Here is a 19748-nt window from a genome sequence, read left to right as displayed (position 1 = left end):
AGACCTATGCGCCAAGGGGATCATAAATTATAATGCTGTTGGCATGCCATGCACATGGGCGATCGCTGATAGCTGCTATTGCGTATGCGCCATCTTGGAAGAGGATTTTTTTCCTCTAATAAGATGACGCCGCCGGCGCCTGCACAGTAGCAGTTATCGGATCACCTCTATATACACCCATAGCTGATACTGCGCAGGCGCAGCCAGCGCCATTTTCAAACAGATTTTTTATTTCAAATATCAAGATAACATGAAACAAATGCACATTACACAGGCAATCATGCTGCAGAGCAGGCGCCACCACCAGAGCCCACCTGCAGAAGGTGATTTTATTCTTCCCAAGGTATATATATATAATATTTTCTATAAACTAGGGGGCCGGTCAGTGAGGGATTAGTGACCTGTCAGCAGTCTGCATTATGAATACCTAATCAGAGCCCCACATGAAGACCCCCACAGGCCGCCCCAGAACACGAGCATGTCATTAACTCAAAACTGAAAATAAAGATTAAACAACAACCACAAGACGGATTTCATCCCCAGGTATCACTGTAATCAGTATAATGGCGCCGACCTGACTCTGCCTGTAGGTTAGTGAGCACAATCCTGCTGACAGGTTCCTTTTAAATGTGGAATTTAATGTAACAGCGATAACCTAGGACCCGAGCCAATGACATCGTGAAATATGATAAAGGAAAAAACATATTTATTTTTTTGAAATGTTTTTATATATTATATGAATATTCTTGAGCAACTTTTTAACATTTTCTTCCTTCTTTTTTCCATTTTACAGTGGAGAGCACAGGACGCTGAGGACAGCGCGGTCACATTCATCATCTCTCCTGGTTATAATTATTGTTGGGTGAATCGTTTCTCCAAACTAAAGTCTATACCTGGGAACAATTACAACAATGTGTAAGGCACAAGGCGCTTTACTGAAAATAAGTATATGCATCTGTACTTGATTATATATATATATATATACAGTATATATACCTACACTGGATTCCTAGTGTATATTGGATTGCATATGAATACACCAGGCTTTATGAACTTGTAATAATGTTAATGAACTTAATGGAATGTAATTACATGAATCATTGCTTGTACCTATATACATCTCACCATTTCCACTCTGACTTTGCTTGAGGAAAGTTCTATGAACTGAAACGTTGCCATTTGGGCTTAAAGGGACACTGTCACCTGAATTTGGAGGGAACAATCTTCAGCCATGGAGGCGGGGTTTTTGGGTGTTTGATTCACCCTTTCCTTACCCGCTGGCAGCATGCTGGCTGCAATATTGGATTGAAGTTCATTCTCTGTCCTCCATAGTACACGCCTGGGCAAGGCAAGATTACCTTGCGCAGGCATGTACTATGGAGGACAGAGAATGAACTTCAATCCAATTTTGCAGCCAGCATGCAGCCAGCGTGTAAGGAAAGGGTGAATCAAACACCCAAAAACCCCGCCTCCATGGCTGAAGATTGTTCCCTCCAAATTCAGGTGACAGTGTCCCTTTAATAAAGTCTTCCTATTTTAATATTATCTTGTTTTCATTGGAGTGCAGCTGTCTCTATGATTTATACTATGGAACAAATTGTCTGGAGGCCCGGCACCCATAGTGAGTAGTTGGTACATGGTGCTGGTCCACAATTCCCTGTTTCTAGATAGATAGATATGAGATAGATAGATGATAGAAAGATAGATAGATAGATAATAGATAGATAGATAGATAATAGATAGATAGATAGATAGATAGATAGATAATAGATAGATAATAGATAGATAGATAGATAGATAGATAGATAGATAGATAGATAATAGATAGATAGATAATAGATACCGTATATACTCGAGTATAAGCCGAGATTTTCAGCCCAAATTTTTGGGCTGAAAGTGCCCCCCTCGGCTTATACTCGAGTCACGGTAGCGGTGGGGTCGGCAGGTGAGGGGCTGAGGGCGCTGAGGCATACTTACCTAGTCCCAGCGATCCTCGCGCTGTCCCTGCCGTCCCACGGGCTTCGGCGCTGCAGTTTCTTCCTCTCTTCAGCGGTCACGTGGGACCGCTCATTACAGAAATGAATAAGCGGCTCCACCTCCCATAGGGGCGGAGCCGCTTATTCATTTCTCTAATCAGCGGTGCCGGTGACCGCTGATAGAGAAAGAAGCTGCGGCACCGAAGACAGGAGGGGACAGCGCGAGGATCGCCAGGACTAGGTGAGTATAGCATATTCACCTGTCCTCGTTCCAGCCGCCGGGCGCCGATCCATCTTCCCGGCCGGCGCCTCCATCTTCCCGGCGTCTCTGCTCTCTGACTGTTCAGGCAGAGGGCGCGATGACGCATACAGTGTGCGCGGCGCCCTCTGCCTGATCAGTCAGAGCAGAGACGCCGGGAAGATGGAGGCGCCGGAACGAGACGCCGGGAGCTGCAATCAAGGGAGGTGAGTATGTGTTTTTTTTTCTTTATTGCGGCAGCGGCGGCACAAATTTATGTGGAACATCTATGGGGCACAGTGAACGGTGCAGAGCACCGTATATGGCACAGCACAGCTATGGGGCACAGTGAACGGTGCAGAGCACCGTATATGGCACAGCACAGCTATGGGGCACAGTGAACGGTGCAGAGCACCGTATATGGCACAGCACAGCTATGGGGCACAGTGAACGGTGCAGAGCACCGTATATGGCACAGCTATGTATGGGGCACAGTGAACGGTGCAGAGCACCGTATATGGCACAGCTATGGGGCACAGTGAACGGTGCAGAGCACCGTATATGGCACAGCTATGGGGCACAGTGAACGGTGCAGAGCACCGTATATGGCACAGCACAGCTATGGGGCACAGTGAACGGTGCAGAGCACCGTATATGGCACAGCTATGGGGCACAGTGAACGGTGCAGAGCACCGTATATGGCACATCTATGGGGCACAATGAACGGTGCAGAGCACCGTATATGGCACAGCTAGGGGGCACAATGAACGGTGCAGAGCACTATATGGTTCACACCTATGGGGAAATATGAACGGTGCAGAGCACTATATGGCACAGCTATGGGGAAATAATGATCTATTTTTATTTTTGAAATTCACCGGTAAATGCTGCATTTCCACCCTAGGCTTATACTCGAGTCAATAAGTTTTCCCAGTTTTTTGTGGCAAAATTAGGGGGGTCGGCTTATACTCGGGTCGGCTTATACTCGAGTATATACGGTAGATAGATAATAGATAGATAGATAGATAATAGATAGATAGATAGATAGATAGATAATAGATAGATAGATAGATAGATAGATAGATAGATAGATAATAGATAGATAGATAGATAGATAATAGATAGAAAGATAGATGATAGATAGATAAATAGATAATAGATAGATAGATAATAGATAGATAGATAGATAATAGATAGATAGATAGATAATAGATAGATAGATAGATAATAGATAGATAGATAATAGATAGATAGATAGATAGATAATAGATAGAAAGATAGATGATAGATAGATAGATAGATAGATAGATAATAGATAGATAGATAGATAGATAGATAATAGATAGATAGATAGATAATAGATAGATAGATAATAGATAGATAGAAAGATGATAGATAGATAGATAGATAGATAGATAGATAGATAGATAGATGATAGATAAATAGATAGATAGATAGATAGAAAGATGATAGAAAGATAGATAGATAGATAATAGATAGATAGATAGATAGATAGATAGATAGATAGATAGATAGAAAGATAGATGATAGATAGATAGATAGATAGATAATAGATAGATAGATAGATAGATAGATAATAGATAGATAGATAATAGATAGATAGATAGATAGATAGATAGATAATAGATAGATAGATAGATAGATAGATAGATAGATAGATAGATAATAGATAGATAGATAATAGATACCGTATATACTCGAGTATAAGCCGAGATTTTCAGCCCAAATTTTTGGGCTGAAAGTGCCCCCCTCGGCTTATACTCGAGTCACGGTAGCGGTGGGGTCGGCAGGTGAGGGGCTGAGGGCGCTGAGGCATACTTACCTAGTCCCAGCGATCCTCGCGCTGTCCCTGCCGTCCCACGGGCTTCGGCGCTGCAGTTTCTTCCCCTCTTCAGCGGTCACGTGGGACCGCTCATTACAGAAATGAATAAGCGGCTCCACCTCCCATAGGGGCGGAGCCGCTTATTCATTTCTCTAATCAGCGGTGCCGGTGACCGCTGATAGAGAAAGAAGCTGCGGCACCGAAGACAGGAGGGGACAGCGCGAGGATCGCCAGGACTAGGTGAGTATAGCATATTCACCTGTCCTCGTTCCAGCCGCCGGGCGCCGATCCATCTTCCCGGCCGGCGCCTCCATCTTCCCGGCGTCTCTGCTCTCTGACTGTTCAGGCAGAGGGCGCGATGACGCATACAGTGTGCGCGGCGCCCTCTGCCTGATCAGTCAGAGCAGAGACGCCGGGAAGATGGAGGCGCCGGAACGAGACGCCGGGAGCTGCAATCAAGGGAGGTGAGTATGTGTTTTTTTTTCTTTATTGCGGCAGCGGCGGCACAAATTTATGTGGAACATCTATGGGGCACAGTGAACGGTGCAGAGCACCGTATATGGCACAGCACAGCTATGGGGCACAGTGAACGGTGCAGAGCACCGTATATGGCACAGCACAGCTATGGGGCACAGTGAACGGTGCAGAGCACCGTATATGGCACAGCACAGCTATGGGGCACAGTGAACGGTGCAGAGCACCGTATATGGCACAGCACAGCTATGGGGCACAGTGAACGGTGCAGAGCACCGTATATGGCACAGCACAGCTATGGGGCACAGTGAACGGTGCAGAGCACCGTATATGGCACAGCACAGCTATGGGGCACAGTGAACGGTGCAGAGCACCGTATATGGCACAGCACAGCTATGGGGCACAGTGAACGGTGCAGAGCACCGTATATGGCACAGCTATGTATGGGGCACAGTGAACGGTGCAGAGCACCGTATATGGCACAGCTATGGGGCACAGTGAACGGTGCAGAGCACCGTATATGGCACAGCTATGGGGCACAGTGAACGGTGCAGAGCACCGTATATGGCACAGCACAGCTATGGGGCACAGTGAACGGTGCAGAGCACCGTATATGGCACAGCTATGGGGCACAGTGAACGGTGCAGAGCACCGTATATGGCACATCTATGGGGCACAATGAACGGTGCAGAGCACCGTATATGGCACAGCTAGGGGGCACAATGAACGGTGCAGAGCACTATATGGTTCACACCTATGGGGAAATATGAACGGTGCAGAGCACTATATGGCACAGCTATGGGGAAATAATGATCTATTTTTATTTTTGAAATTCACCGGTAAATGCTGCATTTCCACCCTAGGCTTATACTCGAGTCAATAAGTTTTCCCAGTTTTTTGTGGCAAAATTAGGGGGGTCGGCTTATACTCGGGTCGGCTTATACTCGAGTATATACGGTAGATAGATAATAGATAGATAGATAGATAATAGATAGATAGATAGATAGATAGATAATAGATAGATAGATAGATAGATAGATAGATAGATAGATAATAGATAGATAGATAGATAGATAATAGATAGAAAGATAGATGATAGATAGATAGATAGATAATAGATAGATAGATAATAGATAGATAGATAGATAATAGATAGATAGATAGATAATAGATAGATAGATAGATAGATAATAGATAGATAGATAATAGATAGATAGATAGATAGATAATAGATAGAAAGATAGATGATAGATAGATAGATAGATAATAGATAGATAGATAGATAGATAGATAATAGATAGATAGATAGATAATAGATAGATAGATAATAGATAGATAGAAAGATGATAGATAGATAGATAGATAGATAGATAGATAGATAGATAGATGATAGATAAATAGATAGATAGATAGATAGAAAGATGATAGAAAGATAGATAGATAGATAATAGATAGATAGATAGATAGATAGATAGATAGATAGATAGAAAGATAGATGATAGATAGATAGATAGATAGATAATAGATAGATAGATAGATAGATAGATAATAGATAGATAGATAATAGATAGATAGATAGATAGATAGATAGATAGATAGATAGATAGATAGATAGATAGATAGATAGATAATAGATAGATAGATAATAGATACCGTATATACTCGAGTATAAGCCGAGATTTTCAGCCCAAATTTTTGGGCTGAAAGTGCCCCCCTCGGCTTATACTCGAGTCACGGTAGCGGTGGGGTCGGCAGGTGAGGGGCTGAGGGCGCTGAGGCATACTTACCTAGTCCCAGCGATCCTCGCGCTGTCCCTGCCGTCCCACGGGCTTCGGCGCTGCAGTTTCTTCCTCTCTTCAGCGGTCACGTGGGACCGCTCATTACAGAAATGAATAAGCGGCTCCACCTCCCATAGGGGCGGAGCCGCTTATTCATTTCTCTAATCAGCGGTGCCGGTGACCGCTGATAGAGAAAGAAGCTGCGGCACCGAAGACAGGAGGGGACAGCGCGAGGATCGCCAGGACTAGGTGAGTATAGCATATTCACCTGTCCTCGTTCCAGCCGCCGGGCGCCGATCCATCTTCCCGGCCGGCGCCTCCATCTTCCCGGCGTCTCTGCTCTCTGACTGTTCAGGCAGAGGGCGCGATGACGCATACAGTGTGCGCGGCGCCCTCTGCCTGATCAGTCAGAGCAGAGACGCCGGGAAGATGGAGGCGCCGAAACGAGACGCCGGGAGCTGCAATCAAGGGAGGTGAGTATGTGTTTTTTTTTCTTTATTGCGGCAGCGGCGGCACAAATTTATGTGGAACATCTATGGGGCACAGTGAACGGTGCAGAGCACCGTATATGGCACAGCACAGCTATGGGGCACAGTGAACGGTGCAGAGCACCGTATATGGCACAGCACAGCTATGGGGCACAGTGAACGGTGCAGAGCACCGTATATGGCACAGCACAGCTATGGGGCACAGTGAACGGTGCAGAGCACCGTATATGGCACAGCACAGCTATGGGGCACAGTGAACGGTGCAGAGCACCGTATATGGCACAGCACAGCTATGGGGCACAGTGAACGGTGCAGAGCACCGTATATGGCACAGCACAGCTATGGGGCACAGTGAACGGTGCAGAGCACCGTATATGGCACAGCTATGTATGGGGCACAGTGAACGGTGCAGAGCACCGTATATGGCACAGCTATGTATGGGGCACAGTGAACGGTGCAGAGCACCGTATATGGCACAGCTATGGGGCACAGTGAACGGTGCAGAGCACCGTATATGGCACAGCTATGGGGCACAGTGAACGGTGCAGAGCACCGTATATGGCACAGCACAGCTATGGGGCACAGTGAACGGTGCAGAGCACCGTATATGGCACAGCTATGGGGCACAGTGAACGGTGCAGAGCACCGTATATGGCACATCTATGGGGCACAATGAACGGTGCAGAGCACCGTATATGGCACAGCTAGGGGGCACAATGAACGGTGCAGAGCACTATATGGTTCACACCTATGGGGAAATATGAACGGTGCAGAGCACTATATGGCACAGCTATGGGGAAATAATGATCTATTTTTATTTTTGAAATTCACCGGTAAATGCTGCATTTCCACCCTAGGCTTATACTCGAGTCAATAAGTTTTCCCAGTTTTTTGTGGCAAAATTAGGGGGGTCGGCTTATACTCGGGTCGGCTTATACTCGAGTATATACGGTAGATAGATAATAGATAGATAGATAGATAATAGATAGATAGATAGATAGATAGATAGATAATAGATAGATAGATAGATAGATAGATAGATAATAGATAGATAGATAGATAGATAATAGATAGAAAGATAGATGATAGATAGATAGATAGATAATAGATAGATAGATAATAGATAGATAGATAGATAATAGATAGATAGATAGATAATAGATAGATAGATAATAGATAGATAGATAATAGATAGATAGATAGATAATAGATAGAAAGATAGATGATAGATAGATAGATAGATAGATAGATAGATAGATAGATAGATAGATAGATAGATAATAGATAGATAGATAGATAATAGATAGATAGATAATAGATAGATAGAAAGATGATAGATAGATAGATAGATAGATAGATAGATAGATGATAGATAAATAGATAGATAGATAGATAGAAAGATGATAGAAAGATAGATAGATAGATAATAGATAGATAGATAGATAGATAGATAGATAGATAGATAGATAGATAGAAAGATAGATGATAGATAGATAGATAGATAATAGATAGATAGATAGATAGATAGATAATAGATAGATAGATAATAGATAGATAGATAGATAGATAGATAGATAGATAGATAATAGATAGATAGATAGATAGATAGATAATAGATAGATAGAAAGATGATAGATAGATAGATAGATAGATAGATAGATAGATAGATAGATGATAGATAAATAGATAGATAGATAGATGATAGATAAATAGATAGATAGAGAGAGAGATAGATAAAGAAAAAAATGGAACAGCAACAGGTTGTCAACAAAATATTAAGTTAAGGTACCTTCATTTCTGTCCAGGCCTATTTCATGAGTTTTATTTTATTTAAAATTCTGTGGAAGCATGGATGAACAGCAATGTCTGACTTTCATTTGTTCATTTTTACAGATCCTTTATTGATTATTACTTTTGTTAGATTCAAGTTATTTCTGTGACCATTGTGGGTTTTTCTGTCATTAAACGAGGGGTGCCAACAATTTTGACCACGTGTGTGGATAGATAGATAATAGATAGATATATAAAGAAACAATTGGTAGGGTGACAATGAGCCGAGATGGATTGAAAGGAACTTCTCCTATTTACACTATTTGGATGACACTTAACAATATAACTATATTACAGGTGTTGGATTTTTCATCTCATTCATTTTACGGAGAAAGTGAAAATACCACAAGCGTCAACTCTCTTTAAGACCCTGGGATTCTACATTCTTTAGTCAGCTTCATTTATTGGCAACGTGTTGGTATTAATTACAATCAAGCCGCCGACATTTCCATTTTTTTTTAACTCCATGTGGTTTGTGTTCACGTGTCACTTGTTATGCTAATTATTTCTTGCTAGCAGTCACCACTAGGGGGAGCTCACTGCATACTACTGAGCTCAGTGTATGACCAGTTGTCAGTTAGCTCAGACGTGCCCTCTAGTGGTGATTTCAGGTATTGAATTTTTTTCCTATTTGGCTCTATTTCTTTGCAGGGCATTTGGAGCCGTATATTAAGACAAAGTGATCTCCAAGTACTATGAAGATTTTAAGACATTTATCTACATCACATTTTGATCCTATTTAGGAAACAAACAAAAAAAAAACAATGCAATGGTGTAATAATAATGACTTCAGCTTTTTGAGAATCTCTTTGTGTGCTATTTGCAATGGCTAGCTCCATATAATAGAATATCATGGCCGAACCTGCTGCTGACAAGTGAATCATTTCTCCAAACTGAGGACTTGCAGCTATGCCTGAGCTGCACGGCGTGAGACCCTGCTATTAAATGCACAATGGAGACTTAATTTCTGTTTTTTTGTAATGTGAAAAGTCATGCAGCGGTGTTAACCCCCCCCCCCCCGAAACTGTGCATTAGAGCGCGTCTAACAATGCACGCTGGGCCATTTTGGGGTAATTGATTATAGTATAAATACTAGTCTCAGGCTCGGAGAATATATATATATATAATATTTGACAGCAGCCGGCTTGTGATAATGATCATTGCTTTATTTACATGGGACTGCAGCGGAAAGCTTCTCAATTTAGATGACCCCCCTGTTCTGTTCCCCTGGCTAGACTCCTCTCCTAAATAACAATACGGCTTTAAAGTATCAGGCGGAAAAAAAAAAATTTAAAAAAAAGTCCCATCAAACAGGCGGCCAATTATCAGCGTGCCAAGAGATTTTGAAGTGTCCGAGCGAATAATTAGCGAAGGCCGGCTCTTTGCTTTGCAGAACGAGATGGGTGTTAATTAGCGTATTCCGTGGAAGCTGCAGCCAGCACCGCTCTGCGGAGAATCAAACGCAGGGAGCGGCGTCCGCGCTGGCGGGAACATCACAAGCGCCTGCGTTCAGAGACTTTCATCTTTAAGATATTATTAAGGCTTCTAATGATAATAACCTTTCAGACTTGGTGCAAAAGGGAGCGAGTCTCCGGAACGTTATTTTTTGGGGGGACAAAGACATCTCGCCTTGGCTCCAGCTCATTTCAGACCCGGAGTAATTAGGCGGAATCATTCAAATCCACTTCATTTCTACCAGAAACTCTGGAAAAAAGAAAAGCAAGTTTTCAAAGTCAAAAGCCTGTAGAATTGAGGCTCGTTTGAGAAAACAAAAAAAAAACAACTATTCTATGTTCCTTCTTTATTAACCAGAAATAAAACCAAAGGTTTCAGACAAACATTGCGGATTCATTGATCCTCATTACCAAAGCTTAAATGCTGCAATATCAATTCATGTGATTATATAAAGTGTAGCTATCATCAGGCTTGGACTGGCCCACTGGAGAACAGGAGAATCCTCCGGTGGGCCACCACTCTCGTATTACTTGGCACTATATACATGAATCACAATGTGCAAAGGCAGCATCTTATTCATTTATCGATCTACCCAGGTCATTATATACATTTGTAGCTTAGGATAATGTCACATTTGCATGTAGCAGAAGAGTGGGGCCCTGGAGTTGGTTACTGGTGGGCCCAGTCCGACACTGGCTGTACTGAAGCGTTTTGCATTTTCGTTTTTTGCTCCCCTTATTCCCAGAGCCATAACTTTTTTATTTTTCCGACAATATGGCCATGTGAGGGCTTATTTTTTGCGGGACAAGTTGTACTTTTGAAGGATACCATTGATTTTACCATGTCGTGTACTAGAAAACCGGAAAAAAATTCCAAGTGCGGTGAAATTGCAAAAAAAGTGCAACCCCACACTTGTTTTTTGTTTGGCTTTTTTTGCTAGGCTCACTAAATGCTAAAACTGACCTAACATTATGATATATATAGACTGTATATATGTTTTCAGGAATATTTGAGCCCATGGATCCTTTGTATGTCAATTTTGCAAGAAAATCTCACAGTACGGATGCCATATGGATTACATACGGAGGATGACATGCGCAAAATACGCAGCCACACCCTGCCTACGGATGACATACGGATCACTGTTCAGGGAACATTTCTGCATATTTGGTCTGTAAAAAATGGACTGTATTTTTATACGTTGTGTGTGACTCCAGCCTAAAACAGGGTTTATCTTGACGTAGAAGTAGGCAAAGGGCAGATTCCCACCATGTAGGGGTCATATTTTGGTTACATTCACTTTAACGGAGTTTAGCCGCAATACCAGATGCAACCCCTAGACAGGTGTGGCGCTGTTTTTCTAATCTTGGACACACATTGACAAGAGATGTGTTTAGAGAAGAGTTTGTCTGGAAGAAACCGCCCCTTTAAACTTAGAAGGAACTGATGTTCTCAAGACCAAGGAAGAATCGCTCTGCAGGGTCCTGGCATTTTTATGTGGGCGTTAGATATCCTGCATTAATTTTCGGCAATGCCATGTACATTTGATGTACACAGTAGGTTTCTGCAATATTTAACATTTCCTTCTGAAAAGATCCTTTTGGAAAATGTCAGTGTGATGTTTTCAGAAAATATGTGCAAAACCTCGCCAGCTTTAATGATGTACAGAACTTTCTAGTGAGCGCAGCTCCTGAGTCATGTGACGGCCCTTGCGATGTGGAAGAGACTGCCGGAATATTGCTCACAGCAAATGTCTGATTATTAAAGTCAAAGGAAAAGTACATAAGACTGTGCTTGTTCTGTCATGGGAGCAACATGCCATGGGGAATGGAGATAAAAACGGGATGGCGGTATTATTAAGTAGCCTTGCGGTTACTGTATGGTGGTATTATTAGTAACTGTTATGGTAATATGTGGTTACTGTATGGTGGTATTATTAGTCACTATGTTATGGTAACATGCGGTTACTGTATGGTGGTATTATTAGTCTCTGTATGGTGGTAATATGTGGTTACTGTATGGTGGTATTATTAGTCTCTGTATGGTGGTAATATGTGATTATTGTATGGTGGTATTATTAGTCACTATGTGATGGTAATATGTGGTTACTGTATGGTGGTATTATTAGTCACTATGTGATGGTAATATGTGATTACTGTATGGTGGTATTATTAGTCACTATGTGATGGTAATATGTGATTACTGTATGGTGGTATTATTAGTCTCTGTATGGTGGTAATATGTGGTTACTGTATGGTGGTATTATTAGTCACTATTGATGGTAATATGTGGTTACTGTATGGTGGTATTATTAGTCACTATGTGATGGTAATATGTGGTTACTGTATGGTGGTATTATTAGTCACTATGTTATGGTAATATGTGATTACTGTATGGTGGTATTATTAGTCACTATGTGATGGTAATATGTGGTTAATGTATGGTGGTATTATTAGTCTCTGTATGGTGGTAATATGTGGTTACTGTATGGTGGTATTATTAGTCACTATTGATGGTAATATGTGGTTACTGTATGGTGGTATTATTAGTCACTATGTGATGGTAATATGTGGTTACTGTATGGTGGTATTATTAGTCTCTGTATGGTGGTAATATGTGGTTACTGTATGGTGGTATTATTAGTCACTATGTGGTGGTAATATGTGGTTACTGTATGGTAGAATCATTAGTCACTATGTTATGGTAATATGTGGTTACTGTATGGCAGTATTATTAGTCACTATGTGGTGGTAATATGTGGTTACTGTATAGTAGTATTATTAGTCACTATGTTATGGTAATATGCGGTTACTGTATGGTAGTATTATTAGTCACTATGTGGTGGTAATATGTGGTTACTGTATAGTAGTATTATTAGTCACTATGTTATGGTAATATGTGGTTACTGTATGGTAGCATTATTAGTTACTATGTGATGGTAATATGTGGTTATTGTATGGTGGTATTATTAGTCACTGTATGGTGGTAATATGTGGTTACTGTATAGTACTATTATTAGTCCCTATGTGATGGTAATATGTGGTTACTGTATAGTAGCATTATTAGTCACTGTATGATGGTAATATGTGGTTACTGTATAGTAGTATTATTAGTCACTATGTGATGGTAATATGTGGTTACTGTATGGTAGTATTATTAGTCACTATGTTATGGTAATATGTGGTTATTGTATGGTGGTATTATTAGTCACTGTATGGTGGTAATATGTGGTTACTGTATAGTAGTATTATTAGTCACTGTATGATGGTAATATGTGGTTACTTTATAGTAGTATTATTAGTCACTATGTGATGGCAATATGTGGTTACTGTATGGTAGTATTATTAGTCACTATTGATGGTAATATGTGGTTACTGTATGGTGGTATTATTAGTCACTATGTGATGGTAATATGTGGTCACTGTATGGTGGTATTATTAGTCTCTGTATGGTGGTAATATGTGATTACTGTATGGTGGTATTATTAGTCACTATGTGGTGGTAATATGTGGTTACTGTATAGTAGTATTATTAGTCACTGTGTGATGGTAATATGTGGTTTCTTTATAGTAGTATTAGTCACTATGTGATGGTAATATGTGGTTACTGTATGGTGGTATTATTAGTCACTATGTTATGGTAATATGTGTTACTGTATAGTGGTATTATTAGTCACTATGTTATGGTAATATGTAGTTACTGTATGGTAGTATTATTAGTCACTATTGATGGTAATATGTGGTTACTGTATGGTGGTATTATTAGTCTCTGTATGGTGGTAATATGTGATTACTGTATGGTGGTATTATTAGTCACTATGTGATGGTAATATGTGGTTACTGTATGGTAGTATTATTAGTCTCTGTATGGTGGTAATATGTGGCTACTGTATGGTAGTATTATTACTCTAAACAGCAAAAGCACAAAAAGAGGATACAGAGATCCTCCAAAAATTAGAAAAAAACAGCAAAACACGGCAGAGGTTCTCACCTGCCTAGGCCTCCAAACAAATGCACTAACAGGATGCAGTGGACCCATGTGGTAAAATAGAAACACAGGTGCAGCATAACCGATGACGCAGCCACTCACCAGCTACCAAACTAATGGAGGGGGTGGCTGCTTGGCACATTGCTGCACATAAAAACTTGCATGTGGCACTGTTCACACAATGGAGATGCACAGCAACCAGGCAGGCCTAGTAGTGACACCCTTCTATTAGATCAGGCAGGCCTGCCCAGCGCTATCCAAATGCACCCCATGTGCACAGACACCACAGTTTACAAGCAGAAAATGGGCCCAACTGCACCCCGAAAAAAAGTGCAAAAAACACATAAAAAAATATTATGTGAGGTATTGGTTTATATTCTGGCCAAAATACGTAAGCTCATAACCCACGTCAAGGGTCCTCACGCTTATGAGTCCTATCTCTAAACAGCAAAAGCACAAAAAGAGGATTCAGAGATCCTCCAAAAATGTATGGTGGTATTATTAGTCACTATGTGATGGTAATATGTGGTTACTGTATGGTGGTATTATTAGTCTCTGTATGGTGGTAATATGTGATTACTGTATGGTGGTATTATTAGTCACTATGTGGTGGTAATATGTGGTTACTGTATAGTAGTATTATTAGTCACTGTGTGATGGTAATATGTGGTTTCTTTATAGTAGTATTAGTCACTATGTGATGGTAATATGTGGTTACTGTATGGTGGTATTATTAGTCACTATGTTATGGTAATATGTGGTTACTGTATGGTGGTATTATTAGTCACTATGTTATGGTAATATGTAGTTACTGTATGGTAGTATTATTAGTCACTATTGATGGTAATATGTGGTTACTGTATGGTGGTATTATTAGTCTCTGTATGGTGGTAATATGTGATTACTGTATGGTGGTATTATTAGTCACTATGTGATGGTAATATGTGGTTACTGTATGGTAGTATTATTAGTCTCTGTATGGTGGTAATATGTGGCTACTGTATGGTAGTATTATTAGTCACAATGTGGTGGTAATATGTGTGTAATGACCAGAGGTCCGAATAAGATCCAGTGAGTCACAAACCAAGACCAAGGCAGAAATCTCCAACGTTATTTACTCAAAGGCAAAATAATCAAGGTAATATGGAGAATATTAAGGCAGATGCACCCCAAAGATACACTAGCTCAGCAGCAGCTGAAATCACTGTGCCACTCCAAGGTCTCCTGAGAACTGTATACTACAACAGACTAGTAAGAAATTTACCTAACAGGCAACTAAAAACAGGAACAAGTGTAAATTGAATGTAGTGTTATCAAGGGGAGGCCCTGGAACGGCACACTGAGTATAACTTACACCACTCTAATACAAGATATACCTCTAAAGTAACAATTTAACACTCTGAGCAGAGATACCCGGGTATCTATAACTATGGTACCGTATCCTGAGATGGATTTCCTCTCAGGCAGGAATCCGCACAGGCTGCAGCCAGTCCATATCTTCAGCGCCAATAAGTTACAGCAAGCTCCTCTTGTCTTGTCGGCCGATGCCGAGCCCAAACGCCGGGGACTTAGTTAGTGGTCTCACGATGTTGTCTCTGCTTCTGTAGCTCCTAGGAATGCTTCCACGACAATCCGTCCGTCTCTGTATTAGCAGTCTGTCCAGACTTGTTTCTCCACTCAATGCACAGGGAATCCACAGACTTCCAAATTCGTACTGGGTTCTTAGTAAAGTCTCAGTCTTTTCTTAGATAAAGGGTTAGCTCCTCTCCAGGAAACGTTAGCAACACAAGTCTCTCACAGAGTTAAACAAAAGGTTAGCTCTTCTCCAGGGGAACGTTAGCAACAAAAAGTTTCTCAAAAGCTTCTTTTCCTCCAAAAACACTTGCAGTAAATCCACACACAGTCTCTTTTTAAGATCTCACAGCAGCTTCTGCCTTTGCTTCCCGCCTTTTCTCTCTCAGCTCTCACTTCCTAGTTTCACTTTACACACGAGACACTAGACCCCACCCCCCAGCACACATTGTCTCCGGGAGTTTTGCACGATCCGTCCTCTGCTGCAACAGGCAAAAACCACAGGGTCCTAGTGCCCTCTCAGTGGGACTACAGTTCACCCTCTTACATGCCACCCCACTAGAGGTTGGCGTCCTCGACATACCTTCCCACTCAAATTCATCTTGAGCATATCGCTGAGGCGGTATTCCTGCCGTAGATCGTGTAGTTCTCCTGAGTCCTACATCAACAGGTGTGACCTTAGAGGGAGCTAGAGTCTCTTCCGTGGTCGTGTTAATGGGCGTAAGTGGAGTTGTCTCCTCCTGCGGCTCGATGTCCTGTGATACAGCGTCAGGACCAAGCAGTTGACCTGATGCACTCTCCTCAACAACATCCTCCATATCCCAACATTCTCATCACCCGAGGCCAGATCGGCCACAGGGGGCAAATAAGCAGGCGCAGGAGTAAGCACACCATCAAACTCAAGATCATTCAGAGCTTCCGCCCCTTGAAACATGGCCTCTGGCTCTAGGGGGGTAGGCGCCGAATCTTCAAACCAGCACCGCTGTAACATGTTACGATGCAAATTACGGGTTGGCCCCCCTGTCCCCACCGGTTCGACCTCGTACACTGGAATCTCAGGGTTCACCTGTTTTTTTATCAGATACGGTATCGCCTCCCATCGGTCACTCAGCTTTCCTGACCGTCGTTTTGTCCTCACCAACACTCTGTCTCCCGGAGAGAACAGCTCTGTTTGTACAGGTCGCGTGTCCTTATGGACCACCTGGCGAAGGCGGTCGCCCACCACCTGATGCACCACCCTCAACCGCCGCCGATGCTCTCGTACCCACTCGGATGCAGTCCGAAGGGGGGCGGAGGAGGGATCTGGCACGTTCAAATCCTCAATGTCTCGGCCAGGTCTACCAAACATCAACATGTGTGGTGAGTAACCAGTAGTACTGTGCACCCTGTTACTGTAAGCCCACATCAATTCGGGGAGATACTCAGGCCAGCATGTCTGTTGCTGACTCACTAAGGACCTCAACATTTGCAACAGGGTCCGATTAAAACGCTCACACGCCCCGTTACCCTGAGGGTGGTAAGGCGTTGTTCTCGACTGCTCGATACCATAGAGCTGGTGCAACTCTTTCATCAGCGTCCCCTGAAAGCAGGCCCCTTGATCTGAATGTATTCTCTGCGGACACCCGAACACTTGGAAGAAATGTCGGCACACTGCCTCAGCTGCCGACTTGGCCGTCTGATCTCTTGTCGGCACCGCTACAGCATACTTGGTAAAGTGATCTGTCATCACCAGGCAATAGGAGTACCCTGACGTAGAGTACCCTATCAACACGTAGTCAATCATGAGTAGTTCCAGTGGAGCTGAAGTCTTAATAGACTGTGTGGGAGCCCGCTGTTCAGGGCTTTTGTTGAGCCCACAAATTCGGCACTGCCGACACGCGTCGGCCACCATCCCTCCCAACTCAGGGCAGTAGAGGACTCGCTGCAACCACTGAAGTGTCTTTTCACTTCCAAAATGGGCCCCCTTCTCATGCGCCTCACGAGTGACCACTGGCCCCATCCCCACAGGAATTATCAGTTGGTACCGATGCTGCAGCTCCGATGGCAGGTACACCTTACGATACAATAGACCATGTTCCACACACAATTTATCCCATTGTCGAAGGAGTTTCATTCCTTCCATGGACAACTGAGCCTTGTCCTCTGCACTGGGCCAGGCCTTGTTTTGTACCCAACGGCGTACAAGTGCAACGTCCGGACACTCATCCTGGACTCTTGTCCAATCTGAGGGTGTTTTACCCAGGACACAGGGCATCCCGGTGGCCACCCCACTTGAGTGTACCACACTTTGGAAGATAGGTATTTGCCCCAAAGCTGGAGTTTCAGTATCCTCAAGTTGTTCGTCAACATCTTCCCCGGATGACCCAAGGGGCACTCTTGACAATGCATCTGCATTGCCGTTCTCTCGACCAGAGCGAAATTTAATGCGGTAATTGAACTTGGCCAGTCTGGCGACCCACCGCTGCTCCAACGCCCCCAGTTTTGCATTCTCTAAGTGAGCTAGCGGGTTGTTATCTGTCATGACTAGCACCTCAGCTCCTGTTAGATACTCGGCGAAGCGTTCTGTCATTGCCCACACCAGGGCCAGCAATTCCAGCCGGAATGAGCTGTAGTTAGCCGGATTTCGCTCGGAGTCTCTTAAAGATCTGCTGCCATAAGAAATCACTCGTTTTCGGCCGTCCTGCACCTGTGCTAGTACTGCCCCCAACCCATGAAGACTACCATCGGTATACAACAAAAAAGGGGTGTCAAACCGGGCGTAGGCCAGCAATGGGGCACTCGTTAGGGCGGTTTTCACTCCATCAAATGCCTTTTTCTGTAGGGGCCCCCATGGAATGGGGCGATTTCGAGGACCCAGCGCTGTCCCTCTCAAAAGTTCATTCAAGGGACTCACCACTTGTGAGAATTTAGGCACAAACCGCCGATAGTATCCTGCTAGGCCCAGGAAGGCCCGCACTTCTCGCAGGTCACAAGGAGGTGGCCACTCTTGTACCGCCTTAATCTTACTGGCTAAAGGTAGTACCCCGTCCGGGGTCACCAGATGCCCCAAATATTCAATCTGGTTTCGTAACAGTTGACATTTTTTTGGCTTTATTTTCAGGCCGTAGCTCTTGAGCCGCCGGAGAACTTGACGCAGCTTCTCCAGATGATCTTCAAATGAGGTTCCGAACACCACAATGTCGTCTAGATATATCAGGACTGATTCAAAATTTAGATCGCCCAAGCAATGTTCCATCAGGCGTTGGCAGGTTCCCGGGGCGGTAGCGAGGCCAAATGGCATCCGGTTGAACTCAAAGAGCCCCATTGGCAAGACAAACGCCGTCTTGGCCCGATCTTTTTCAGCCATTGGGACCTGCCAGTTCCCGCATGCCAAATCCAACATTGAGAAATACTTGGCCCGACCCAGGGCCGACAGGGATTCTTCAATACGGGGTAAAGGATATGCGTTCCATACGGTGTGGGCATTCAATTTCCGATAGTCCACACAAAATCGGAGTGTCCCATCCTTCTTGCGGACCAAGACTACAGGGGCCGCCCAGGGACTCCGGCTCTCTCGGATCACTTGGTTGTCCAGCATACTGGCCACCATGCTCTTCACCTCTTGATAGAGCGCCGGAGGAATTTGACGATATCTTTCTCTAATGGGTGGAGTATCCCCCGTTGGAATCTCATGCTCAATCGTCTGGGTACACCCGAAGTCCTCTCCATGTCGGGAAAAGGTCTCTTGATGTTCCCACAAAACTCTCTCCATCTGCTCCAACTGCACGGGGGTCAGCTTCTCCCGATCCACTCCCATCTGCTCCATGATCACATGAACATTCCATTCCTCCGTAGAAGGTTCAGTCCGGCCTATCTCGACCGCGAATGTCCAGGATGACTGTTGGTCTGGTCGCAATTCGAACCCTGCATTTTCCGGCACCTTCTCTGCCGGCACGAACAGTTCAGCCAGTATGGTCCCAGCGGGAATTGCAACAGCTTCATCTAAAACATTGATGCACCGGACCGGCACTCGTCCATTCATCACAATCGCCAAAGACCGGGCCACATGTACCTTGGCAAATGAGGAACCCTCTCGGGCGGGCTCAAGTAGCACTTCAAGCCCATTCA

At 43.5% G+C, this 19748-nt stretch overlaps 1 protein-coding gene across 2 annotated transcripts in view; it reads right to left on the bottom strand.

Moving 5' to 3' along the window:
* The window catches only part of LRRTM4 (leucine rich repeat transmembrane neuronal 4), an 894177-nt gene that overhangs the window by 268321 nt on the left and 606108 nt on the right, over window positions 1–19748 (bottom strand). The window lies entirely within an intron of this gene.

The sequence above is a fragment of the Ranitomeya imitator genome, chromosome 4 (genome assembly GCF_032444005.1).
Source record: "Ranitomeya imitator isolate aRanImi1 chromosome 4, aRanImi1.pri, whole genome shotgun sequence".
NCBI lineage: Eukaryota > Metazoa > Chordata > Amphibia > Anura > Dendrobatidae > Ranitomeya > Ranitomeya imitator.
Note: the sequence above shows the minus strand (reverse complement) of the source record. Positions and strands in the feature narration are given on the sequence as shown.